The sequence below is a fragment of the Lynx rufus genome, unplaced genomic scaffold (assembly GCF_022079265.1).
Source record: "Lynx rufus isolate CCGP_SWC_20201006 ecotype Redwood Valley unplaced genomic scaffold, mLynRuf1.p SCAF_1, whole genome shotgun sequence".
Lineage (NCBI taxonomy): Eukaryota > Metazoa > Chordata > Mammalia > Carnivora > Felidae > Lynx > Lynx rufus.
In genome coordinates, this window is record NW_025814823.1 from 71,921,670 (window position 1) to 71,935,009 (window position 13,340).

Sequence of the window (13,340 nt, forward strand, 5' to 3'; positions counted from 1 at the left end):
GCTCATATGATCTTTGGTACAGTTAATTACATGATCAATCCTTCCATATGTAACTAATTTCCAATTTCAGTCACAACCACCTTCCCTGCACATAAACTCTCCTCTTGCCGCTCAGGCTCTGACAGCCCACATCGAGATAACCCTCTAAAAGGGCAGTCTACTCACCCCACTCAGCCTGGAACTCCCCGTGCTAGGTTTAGGGGTGGAGATGGTGACTTCTTCCCTTTATGGGAGGGGCTGCAAAGGTGCCCTGCACAGGTGCACACACAAGAGAATAGAAAGAATTTGTGGCCATTTGTGTAAGCCAGCACACCAGGCCCCTCGGTGTCACTGCTAACAGATGGCTTCCATTCTTAAGGTCCTCTTAGGAGAAAAGATGGCTGCCATTACACTGGCCATAATATCTTCATGCAAAGTAATAGGAACTATGAAGGGCAGGGTGAGAAACAGGAGCAACCTCACTGACTCAGGTTTCTTTGCAAAACTTGCCAGAAGTCTCACACATTTCTCCTTCCTGTTTTTTACCATAACTTGAGGGACATGGTCACTCAGAATAAAACTGCAGATCAGGAACTAAGGAAGGAGACATTGGACATTTGGTGGTGACCACAATTTCTGCCACTCTCATTTTCTTTATTTACTGGATAACATCCTGCTTTCAGGAATTATCGAAGGCCTTGAATGAATCTTGGAAGCATTCCTGAGCCTCACCTATCACTAGGCTTGTAAATTACCAATGCAAGTCATCCTAAGTGCACAGGAACTCTTAGAGAAGCTTAAGTGGCTGCTCGGATGCTATACCACTACATCTCTGTTAGTCGAAAAATCCCATGTTGCAATGGGCCTTTCCAAGAGCTTACTGACTCACCAAGAAAACCACCACCTATGAGGACATTTTATAACCCTTTACCTGTGAAAAAACACTATGCAAGGAGCAGATCAAAACTCCAAACCCAAGCAGCACAGCGTTCAAGAGAGGTGGGAGCAGAAAGTGGTGAAAACGATCCTAGCTATCTGCCACATCAAAGGAAAGGGAGAAAGAAAAAGGGGAAAATAACACATGGAAGATAACCTCAGAAATGGGGGGACTGGCACAAGAGAACCACTCTTTTGGAAGTCCTAGGAAGGTTTATTTTGCAAAATGCCCCAGGAGGTAAGCCTTGATACATTTCAGATGAATTCATCTGAATCGATGCTGTTTCTCTGCAAGGAAAACCCAAAGACTGTTATTTAATGGAAAGGCACTACAGAAGTGTTTCTATTTATAAATTATTATAGCAGTGTAATCTTGATATTGTTCCAACATCTTTCAGATCATAGATGTATAGTGTTATTTCTGAAAGCAGGAGAAAGTATGGTATATGTCGAACACATCTGAAACAGACATGTTTCACTTTGTACTCAGGTAAAACTCTGCTACCTTTTAGCTATGTGACCTTGTTCAAGGTGTTTCATATCTCTGAACCTCAGTTACATCAGGGATACTAAAGCACACCTCAAGGGTTAATGTATGAAGATTATATGAGATAACGTATATAAAAATTCTGGTACACAGTGATTTTAATAAGTATTAGTCCCCTCCCAAGAGAAGGGTAAATCACAGAATTACTGTAAGCACTAAACAATAGAATGGATCACAGATACAAAAGTGCCTGACATACAGTTTGTATGTTCGATAAATGTTAATTCCTTTTTTAACTTACTCATCCACACAAAAAGCTATATCCTAGTTATTTAGCATGGTTGAATGGTGTTTTTATAATGAAATTTAACCTTTTATGCATGTAAAAATTGTATAAACCCTCTCTGCATTAGTAAACACTGTATACTAAAAATGCAGCATATCCTTGGTTCATTGCAGCATTATTCACAATAGCAAAGAAGTGGAAGTAATCCAAGAGTCTGTCAATAGATGAATGGAGAAGTAAAATGTATCTACATACAAATATTCAGCCTTAAAGGAAAGAAATCCTGTCACGTGCTACAATTTGGATTCGCCTTAGGAACATCATGCTAAATGAAAGAAACTAGTCACAAAAAGACAAATACTGTATGATTCCACTTACATGAGGTACCTAGAATAGTCAAATTCATAGAGACAGAGAGTAGCATGGCGGTTGCTAGGGGCAGGGGGAGTGTAGGGGGTTGCTGTCTAATGGGTACACAGTTTCAGTTTTACAAGAAGTAACAGTTTTGGAGGTATGTTGTACAACACTGAATATACTTAACACTATTGAACTGTATACTTAAAAATGGTTAAGATGGTAAAGTTTATGTTATTTAACCACAATAAAAATTATTTTTTAAATGATGTAACTTGTGAGCTTTCATAATAATGCAAGATCGTCACACTGATTAATTATGGACTGTGCTACAGATAGCCTATGCAGTCTGCTGCCCAGAGCTGAACCTGTATCGTGCCTCAGGAGTTACTCTAGAGTATGCTTTCTTAAACAAATATATAGGATATGTTAGGATTCAGCTGCTAATGGAAAAAGTGGAACTTCACATCTTTTAGTACATAATATGTGCTATTACCATCAGAGAATTGTAAGATGTGAAAGCTGGAAGAAACTTATAAAATAAAAGGTAATCAAACTAAATGATTTACCTAAGGTCATATGGATAGTAATTATGAACAGAGCTGGAAAGAGAAAACATCTCCTGATTCCCCCTATAATCCTCTTATACAACCAACTCAGCTCTCCAGAATTCCTCACCTCTGAACTTCACTATTTAATACGCTGCCACCAGGGGGCAGCAGGTGTATTAGTCTGGTATTCTAAAACCCCAATTTAAGACCCCAATACCCGTCTATTATCCCTTCCTCCACTTCCCCATATATATGCACATTTATAGGACCTTATTAATGTCAACAGGAATAAAGTTTAAAGAACATTTATAATAATTTTTTTTAAACAAAATAAAGACTTGGGTCCAATGGAGGTAACAACCTTACTAATCCTTCATTATTTTTTATTTATTCCAATCCAAATTCCAATCCAACTACTACGTTAGTTTTAAACCAAAAATGACTTAGCTACAGAAACTCATCCCATTTCTATACATTTTGAACTACATTTCCCTAATATTTGGCCTCTTAGGTTTCATACCACAACAACCCCCGAAGCCCATCTGGCAACTTGTCCTCCATCTTTTTTCTTCACATCAGGCTCAGTTCTTCTTTCTAATGCCCCTGCATTACAAAGGAAGGTCTGTCAACAAGTCTAAGCAACTTTTCAGAAAGGAAACAGGGAGATTCTAGATGACAGTAATTTCCACTGTTCAAATGATACTACCAACCTGAAGCTCAAACTACGGCAGCTAATGGGTGAGACTTGATAGGGCTATCTCATAGCAATGACCTGTGCACCCTGAGACTTCCCACAGTTTCATCTAATTCAAGAAGTGAGGGACAACAACATCAGCAGTGACATTTAGGTACTTTAATCTAGGAAGCAACTGCACACTTTCAAGCAATAGAGACCAGTGACTATGGTCCCTAAGTCATCCAAAAAGAGGCATATGATCTTTATTTCACAAATTTCAAATGGTTTTCTTCCTTGAGCTTAATATGCTTAAATTAAAAAAAAAGTATTTAAAGGCAAGTTTTCACTACTGCTTCAGATACATGGGAACAGTCCATTTTTATTTTATTATTTTTTATTTTTAAAATTTTTAAGTTTATTTATTTATTTTGAGAGATAGAGAGAGCACAAGTTGGGAAGAGACAGAGAGAAGGAGAGATGGAATCCCAAGCAGGCTCTGCACCATCAGCGCAGAGCCCGATGTGGGGCTCAGACTCACAAACTGTGAGATCATGACCTGAGCTGAGATCAAGAGTCAGACGCTTAAGCGACTACACCACCCAGGCACCCCAGGAGCAGTCCATTTTTAAACTACAACAGTGTTCACTGTAGTTAAAAGGCATTCAAAGAAATTACTCTTTACTTACGTCCAGTTGTCTCATGTAACTTACTATTCACTGAACAATCTAATCTAGCATAAAATTGATGGCAAAAGCAGTCATGGCACTATCGGTTACTATTTGTAAAATAGGAATGAGACACACACAAGATGCATATAATGAAGGGATCACTGCAAAACGCATCCTGCATTCAGACACTATTCTGTTAATCTTTGCCAAATATGATGATTCAACTAGTGAGACTTAAGAAAGTCTCCTACCTAAATAACATTCTGGTTTTAATTATTTTCCATAGAGAATATTTACCACATTTAAATATGGAATATCACCAGAAAACCAGAAATAATTATTTTTATAACAGGTATATAAAATAAATTTAATTATTAAAATAATGGTCTATTGTGCTCAAAAATCTGAAATTAAATAATTAAAAAAAAACAACACACCTATTAGGTGGGCTCAAATAAAAAAAAAAACTGATAGTATCAAGTGCTGACAAAAATATGGAGCAACTGGAACTCTCACACATAGGTGGCTGAGATGCAAAATGGTCGGGATGCAGCCACTCTAGAAAAGTTTAGCAGTTTCTTCAAAAGTTAAGTACACACTTACCATATTACCCAGCCATTTTGCTCCTGGGGATTTGCTCTAAAAAGATGAAAAATTTCGACCACATAAAAACCTATGTACAAATATTTATAGCAGCTTTACTCACAATCTCCCCAAACTGTAAAGAGTCCAACATCCTTCAACAGTGAATATACATAAACTGGGGTATGTCCGGAAGATGGAGTACACTACCCGGCAATAAAAAGAATACACACATGGAAGAACCTCAAAGACGTTGTCTGAGTGAAAGAAGGTAGTCTCAAAGGTTGCAAACTATTTAATTTCATTTATGTGACATTCTAGAAAAGGTAAAACTTATCAAGATGGAAACCAGATCAAAGGTTGCAGCAATTAGGGGAAGAGTGAGGGTTTGACTTACAATGGGCCAGAATGAGGGATGTTTTGGTCCTCTGGTAGTTTTTGGTTTTGTTTTCTGGCTTTTTTTTTTTTTTTTTTGGTGATGGAAATGCTCTGTAATGTAAAAGGACTGTGATGATGGTTACATGAATTAATCAACTTTAAAACTCAGAATTATACAACAAAAAAGGCCAATTTTACTTTATATAAATTCTAATAATAGTGAATGAAAGTATGAGAGTATGTGACTACTCTAAAACAGAGTTAAAAATAAGAGGGAAAAGTAATAAGAGAACTCTGAATTAAGCTAATGCCTGGAATACATCAATTATTTATTAAAAGAGACTTAGGAGATGTATAAATCAAATACAATGAGTGGGCTTTGTTTTGACCCTGGTTTGAATAAATCAACTGCACATACCTTTTTAGGCAAATGGGGTATTTGAATACAGTATTAGAATCTATAGCAATACCACCCTGAATGCGCCCAATCTCATCTAAATACATTATTGGAAGATATTAAGGATTTTTTGTTCATTGTTAGGAAGGACTGTAGTTTTTTAAACTAAACTTAAAAAAAAATCGTACTAAAATAGTGATAAAATGGCACAGTTTCTGGTATTGGCTTCAGAATTCTTCAGAAGTAAGCAAATAAACAAAAACTCAAAAAAAACGAAGGGAGAAGGGCTAATGGAACAAGTGTGGCAAAGCCAGGATGGTGCATGCATTTCTGATGCTGTGTTGCTTCATGAAGGTTTACTGTATTCTACTTTTGAGTATGGCTGGAAACATTCATAATAAAACACTGACAGGGGAAAAAAAACAAACAAAAAACCAGTGACTTCGTCTTTGTAAATACTCCCCAAAATGCCATTTAACTGTTTTTTATTCACTTATAAGATACACTACAGTTGACCTTTGAACAATGCCGGGGTTGGGGGAGTGCCAACACCCTGTATTTGAAATATTAGAGTATACCTTCTGACTCCCAAAACTTAACTACTAATAGCTTCATGTTGTCCAGAAACCTTAGTGATAGCATGTGTCAATTAGCACATATTTTGTATGCTGTATGTATTATATACTGTATTCTTACAATAAAGTAAGCTAGAAAAAAGAAAAGGTTATTTAGAAAATCTTGAGGAAGAAAAAATACATTTATAACACTGTATTTATTTTTTTAATAAGGCTGCATATAAGCGGACTTACACAGTTCAAACCCATGTTGTTCAAAAGTCAACTGTGATTTCTCCTTATAGTTTTTATTAGGCTTTTATAATCTGTATCTAACTTTATAGAAAACCAAATTGAGGCAGAAAGAGTAATTTAAAACAGGCAGTTGTGATTCTTCTCACAAATAAGGGCTCAATAATGGCATGAGAAATGGCTTAAAGAATGTTTTTCAAATCTCATTTAATACTCATAAATTAGTAAAACCAACCTAAGATGTAGAAATATTAATGATTTTCACGAACTTCTCTGCTGCATACTCCTAAGTGCAGGTGACAACAGCAGGAGGAGGTAATTAATACTCAAAAGTTTAAAAACAGATGCAGTAAATATGAACACAAGGAGAATCAGAATAGGAGAAGTTCTTATTTATTCTTTGTCACTCCAATTTATTCTGACATAACTCAAAATATCAGAGTCCCCAAAACACTGTCAACCGACTGGAAATTTCTTTCTTACTGGTGGCCTATTATGTGGAAGATACTATGGGGGAATTAAAAGGGGAAGGTGTGGTTCTCATCTAAACAGAGTTAATATATGAGAAAATGCTAAATATTTTAGCATGAATTCTGTTTAAAATAGTCTGACAGTGTTTAAGGCTAGTGGGCAAAGACAATTACACAGGCAAAAATAGCAGAGAAAATAAAGGTTAAAGAGCTGCAGCGGGAAAAGGCTCCTGCACAGGCAGGAGTGACCCGTGGGAAGGGTGGGGCACAGGAGTGGATCAGGGTTCTGACAGCTGTTCAGTGGAGCTCCCAACGATGGGGGACATCTCGCATGCAGGCCTGTCTCCTGTCAACCAGAAGCCTCTCTCCCCAATGCTGAAGGAGAGGCCCCAAGAGTCTCAAGTCACCACCTCAGCATGGAAGAGCAGAGGCACCACACCCTGGAAATTATTAGCGCCTGGTAGTAACTGACTGTCCCAAATGTCTGACCCTGAAGCGCCTACTGCAGCACAAGGTGAGGTGACTCAATAAAGGCCTCCCAAAGGTCCCCAGGGCCTGTGAACATGTTACCTTGCATGGCATAAGGGACTTGACTGATGTGATTAATGTTAAGGGCCTTAAGATGCAGAAATTATCCTGGATTATCCAAATGGGCCCAATCTAATGAACATGAGTCCTCAAAACTGGAGGAGCTTTCCTGGCTGGGAGCAGAGGGAGAACTGTGACCATGGTGGAAGGGACAAAGGGACGAAATGCTATCTCTCAAGGTGGAGGGAGGGGGCCCGTGAACCAAGGAATGTGGGCAGCCTCTGGAAGTGGGAAAAGGCTAGAAAACAGATACTTCCCAGCATCTCCAAGAGGGGACACAGCCTCACTGATGCCCTGATTTCAGCCCAGTGAGACCCGTGTTGACTTCTGACCTAAAGAACCATAAGACAGGTATCTGCGTTGTTTTAAGCCACGAAGTTGGTGACATCTTGTTCTGGTGGCACTAGAAAACACCTCTCCTAGTGTCTAGGCCTTGGCCTGTGAGCCCACCACCCTCTCACTTCACCAATGAAGGGCACTTTCATTCGATTTGAAAGACAAGATATTCCTGGGGCACCTGGGTGACTCAGTCAGTTGAGTGTCAGACTTGATTTCATCTCAGGTCGTGATCCCAGGGTCATGGGATTGAGAACCTTGTCAGGTTCCATGCTGAGCAAGAATCTGCTTAAGATTCTCTCTGTCCCTCTCCCCCATTCGCATTCTCTCTCTCTCTCTTTAAAAAAAAAAAAAAAAAAAAAAAAGACAAGATATTCCACATACCACATCTCTGCTCAAAGGTCTTTTCCTCTGAAAAGTGCTCCCAAACATCCTTAACCAGCCCAGGGCAGGTCAGGACCCCCACTCCATACACTCATTCACTCCTACACCTCTCCGCCTCAGTGTCTGCCTGACTACAGTTATTCTCCTCCTTCAGAGCTTACATTTACTGAGCAACTACTAAACGCTTAATGCCATGCGAAGCAATTTTCATGGGTTTTCTCATCCAATCCTTCCAACTACCCTATCAGGTAGACATAATTATTATCCCTCATTTTTTTAAATTAGAAAAGTCAAAATCACCCAACTAGTAAGGGCAGAGCTGGGATCTGAAGCCAGGTAGTCTGACACAGGAGTTGTTGCCCTTGACCGTAACATTAATATCTGTCTCCTATGTGAGAAATCTAAGTTCCAAGATCCTGTGTGTACTGATTAACACAACACACCCCAGTGTTCAACACAGAGAAACTTACTAGTTGCTGAATATGAACAAATGGGGACAAAGATGATTTTCTCCTACTATTCTTTTTTTTTTTTAAAGAAAATTTCTTATTATCAGAAGTCAAATATATACAGAGGTAGAATAATGGTATAATGATCCCCCAAATACCCAAATCCCAATTTCAACACTTATCAATGTAGGGCCAATCTTAACACCAACATTTAATCAATTCAATGTTACATTATCTAGTAGAAAGAGCCCCCTTTATTACTCTTCTTTTACAGGATTCCATGTTCCTAGTTATCACATGTTCATTTACCTGTGTTAAGACTTTAAAAAAACAATCTTGAAATGGGCAAGTCTTTCTAAGCAAAACAAAAAGCAAGGGAACTATAAAGGAGAAATTGATAACTTTTTTCCTATATAATATTTAAATTTTCTGCAGAGCATAAATATTATAAACAAAATACAAAAAGTGAGGGAAACAGGGAGCACCAGGGGGATCAGTCAGTTAAGCATCCGACTCTTGATTTCGGCTCAGGTCATGATCTCAATCGGTTTGTGAGTTTGAGCCCCGTGTCGGGCTCCACACTGACAATTTGGAGCCTGCTTGGGATTCTCTCTCTCTCTCTCTCTCTCTCTCTCTCCCTTTCTCTCTCTCTCTCCCCCTCCCATGTGTGCACTTACTCTCTCTCTTAAAATAAATAAACATTAAAAAAATTTTTTTAATGGGGGAAACAGCTGTAACATATATGACAAACGATTAGTATGTATTTCCAATGTATAAAGAATTCTTACAAATCAATAAGAAAAAGGCCAATACCACGTTATCTGGAAAAATGGGTACAGGGATGAACAGAGAGTTTCACCTACTAATCTTAAACATGAGAAAAGCAAGGACTTCCAAGTGACACTGTCAAGATACTTCCTCTGGTACTCTAGGATTTAGGAGTAAGACGCACTCCAGAACAAAGGAAAAAACAATTCTTACCCGTAAACTTGTTTCTTCAAAACCCGGTCACCTTGGAGTCCAGCACCATAGTAAGTGTGAGAGCCTACAAAGCTTTTGACTTCAGAATCCTTCCTAATGGGACGCCGGGATAAGTATCCCCACCTCACAGTGTGACCAGTAGCCCATGAACCAGGTGTCCTTCCTCAGTCCTGCTGGGGGGATGAAGAGAAAGATGAGTGAAGAAAAGTTGAGTGTTTCAGAGACAAAGAGCTTAAAAACAAAAGCAAACCACCCAGCCCCTGCTAGATGGCATCTGAAACCCTGGGTCTGGGCCCAAGAAGGAAGGTATTTCCATTCAGTGGGAAAATGTGGTCCACATTTCCCAAGGGTCTTGAACAGAGGAGGGTGTCCACTGACCTGGCAGAAGGATTCAAAGTAGTCAACACCCTTGAGAAATAGCATCCATATCCTCTTCAAGCAAGGAAAATAAGATGAGAAAGAAAAAGGTGTATTCTCAGCCATCAGGCAAAGCCAATTTAGGAATATTGAGCCTCTTGGATGAGGGTTTATGAGTCTTTTGAAATCATAAATTTGTATTAAAAAACAATTCAGGGGCACCTGGGTGGCTTAGTTGGTTAAGTGTCCAACTCTTGATTTTGGCTCAGGTCTTGATCTCATGGTTCATGAGGCCAAGCTCCATGTTGGGCTCTGTGCTGACAGCTTAGAGCCTGCTTGGGATTCTCTCTCTCCCTCTCTCTTTGTCCCTCCCTGCTCACATGCACTCTCTCTCTAAATAAATAAATAAACTTAAAAAAAAATCAAACCACCTCTGAAGTTTACCTGCCAAAAATGGAGAAATGGAACCTAATTAACCTAAGCCTTTAGAACTAACTTCCAGTTTACAGGAAATACAGGGGATAGAGGAGCAAGCTAAACCACACCATACAAAAAGCCAAATAAATCCAGAATGTGAGGCATCTACAGGCAACCAAGGGCCACCAGTAAATCACTGGGGCTGTGATAGACCAGGGTCAACCCTGGTTTAAGACCAGCCTGCCAGTGAAGTTTCAAACAAAAAGTCATGAGGGGCGCCTGGGTGGCTCAGTCGGTTGGATATCTGACTTCAGCTCAGGTCATGATCTCACACTCCGTGAGTTCAAGCCCCGCATTGGGCTCTGTGCTGACAGCTCAGGGCCTGGAGCCTGCTTCTGATTCTGTGTCTCCCTCTCTCTCTGCCCCTCCCCCACTCGTGCTCTGTCTCTCTCTGTCTCAGAAATAAACATTAAAAAAAAATTTTTTTTAAGTCATGAAAACAAAAGTATATTGGAATGCACCCATGCTCATTCATGTACACACATCATCTATAGCTACCTTTTGGGGATCACACAGTTGGGTAGTTGCAACTGAGACCACATGGCCCTCAAAGCCTAAAGGAGTTAGTATCTGCCCCCCCCCTTTTTTTTTTTTACAAAGTCTGCTGAACCCCTGTCCTAAATTAAGACACAACAGATATTTGTGGATCTTGTATGGATTCCAACTCACACAAACTAACAGTAAAAGTAAGCACATTTTTGAGGCAATCAAGGAACTTTGTGGACTGGGTCTTAGAAACCATTGTGGAATTATTGCCAATATGATCAGGAGGTGACAACGGTGTTAAGGTTATACAGGAAAAAGCCCTTTTGTTGGAGGCGCATAATGCACTATTTAAGGGTGACCTGATACGGTGTCTGGAATTGAAACTGCTTCCGACAACGAAGAAGATGAAGCAGATGTGGCCAAAGAAACTGCTTTAACAAACTGTCCAATCTATTTGATAGATATGTGGAAGTTCACTGTACTATCCCTCTGCTTTTGCATTTGCTTTAATAAAAAGAAAAAAAGTAGAGTCTTCTCTTCAGGCACGTCCCCCCTCCCCCCTTCACCCCTTCTTACACGGAGTCCCTCTCTCTCTCTAGGTCTGGTGCTAACAGTTAAGACCCTGGTGAGCAAGGTCAATTAGTCCAAAATATCTCCGAACAAAAATCCACCAATTAAAAATTAATTTAACCTCACAAACTCGGCTTTTGAAATACAAATGCTCTCTACCAGGGTAGTCTGCTTATTCAGGAACTCCTATCTTCTCTGGGGAGCCAGTTCAGGAAAACAAGGCATTTTGGGAAAATAAGGGCAAACTGCAGGAGCTCCCCATATTAGCATTTCAATAAAGTGAATGAGACCGGGGAGAACAGTCTTCAGTCATAGGAAAAAGTACAGACGGACTGACGGTGTGCGACCTACACCTCATATAGGTCAACCCAACAGATTTAGAGATGACCTTTAGTTTTTAACACGTGATTTCTCCCTAGGACAGGTGGCAAAACGAAGTATCTGCTTTTCAAAAAGTGGCTGCAAGTCTCAGGAGTTTTCTGATCAGTTCAATATTAACAAAGCAAGCTTGGAGTCAAGAAGGTATGTTGTTTTTTGTTTTGTTTTTTTTTTTTAACCACGCGCCTATACAGGGTTTCAAGTGCAGTTACGGAGTTATTTCTGGCCAATACAGTGAAATAGCAATAAGCCAGACTTCGGAATCAAGGGAGCAGGAGAAATTCCTCCCTGAGATTCACATGTGTCACTAACAGCTCCAAAGAAACCTAAGGTCATAAACTGACAAATGCCAGAAGTTTTCAGATTGCTCTGGCAGCTTTCAGTTTCCTCACAAACAGGAACCTGTGAAATTAAAAGCAGCATTTTTGAACACGGCTACCTTCGTTCACCTGAGAGATCCTTTTCAAACGACCTCCGGGATAATCATCGCTCTTTGCTTATTAGGAACCGGCAGCGTCCACACCTGCAGGCAGTCCCTAACTTTTCCCGCCCTCGCCCACTCTGACGGGGGCACCCGCGTCACGCCGCGCGCAGCGGCTCTGGGAGCGCGTTTCGCGGCCCGATGTCCCCTCCTCGCCGGCTGGTCCCGCAGGCCGCCCGCGTCCCCTTCACGGCCACGCTCGGTCCCCGGCCTCCCCTCCCCGTCTCCGGCTGCCGCGGGCGCCGCACTCGGCCCGGACGCAACGCGCCCCGCAGGGAACGACGCCCGAGTCCCCAGAGCCCCCGCGCGGAGGGAGCGGAGACAGGAGCCCCGACTCGCCCCGCTTCCAGCGCCTCACCTGCCGCAGAGCGCGGCGCCGTCGGGGAGAGCGGACCAGGCAGCGAGCGGAAATCCCCGGCGAGACTGGCGCCGCCGCCCCAGGAGGCCGCCCCCGGCGGCGCCCCCTGGAGGCGGGACGCGGTACCCGCCCGCTCCGACCCCGCCCACACCTGGGCACGCGCCGGGAACCACGCCGCCGCCGTGCACACCTGGGGCGCCCAGCCGCGGACGCTAATGTCCTAACGCGTCCCGCCCGGGACCTCGTATCCGGCTTGAGTCTGTGTGGGACCCAGATGCACTTGGGGACACACCACAGCTACACACACAGAAATGAGCCCACACCGGGGAATGCCTCCTGGAGGACGCATGGACACATCACCAAAGCCTCACACTGGAGCATCCACACTCGGCGCTGGTACCATACTGGATGCAGATAATCATATAGTCTTGATACCAATTCTCCCTTTTAAAATAAAACAGTGGGTGTAGGAGACAGTGAAAGAAATGACTTCCCTTCTGTCCTCTGGCTCCTAGAACTAAACTTGAGGCCCAGAAATTAGAAGAGTGAAGACCAAAAGCTGAAGGAGAATTTTTCTCTAGAGATTTTGTTCATTCTGGGTTGAAGCAATGCTACTTTGGGGACCCAGGTGACAAGAGCACAGAGATAGAGGGCCACTTCTGTCACCTCTCCCCAAAGACACAAATACATAAGTAGTTATTGGAATAGCAGTAATCCCCTTAATCATTTTCTCCCCCTTCCACTTTCTCATGTATGTGGACTAGTTGAAATCTTACTACAATTTGATTTTTATTTGAACGATTCCAATAGTATAGATGTGGTCGTGTTTTGAATGGATGTATATAGATTTCCAAAAGAAATCTTTAGGACCAGATTCATAAGCCATAATTTATTTCAAAGAGATTTCTTCCCAAGATTTGTTTTG

At 41.4% G+C, this 13,340-nt stretch overlaps 1 protein-coding gene across 2 annotated transcripts in view; it reads right to left on the reverse strand.

The window, feature by feature from the left end:
- Positions 1-12,205, reverse strand: part of GGACT (gamma-glutamylamine cyclotransferase) — a 48,160-nt gene extending 35,955 nt beyond the window's left edge. The window contains exons 1-2 of one of the 2 annotated variants that reach the window (XM_047081532.1): positions 12,016-12,205; positions 9,309-9,478 (exon numbers count right to left, since the gene is read on the reverse strand). The gene's annotated coding sequence lies outside the window, so the exon portion shown is untranslated. The remainder of the gene's footprint in view (positions 1-9,308; positions 9,479-12,015) is intronic. The other variant, XM_047081541.1, reaches the window with a different exon arrangement.
- Between the last annotated feature and the right edge of the window lie 1,135 nt (positions 12,206-13,340).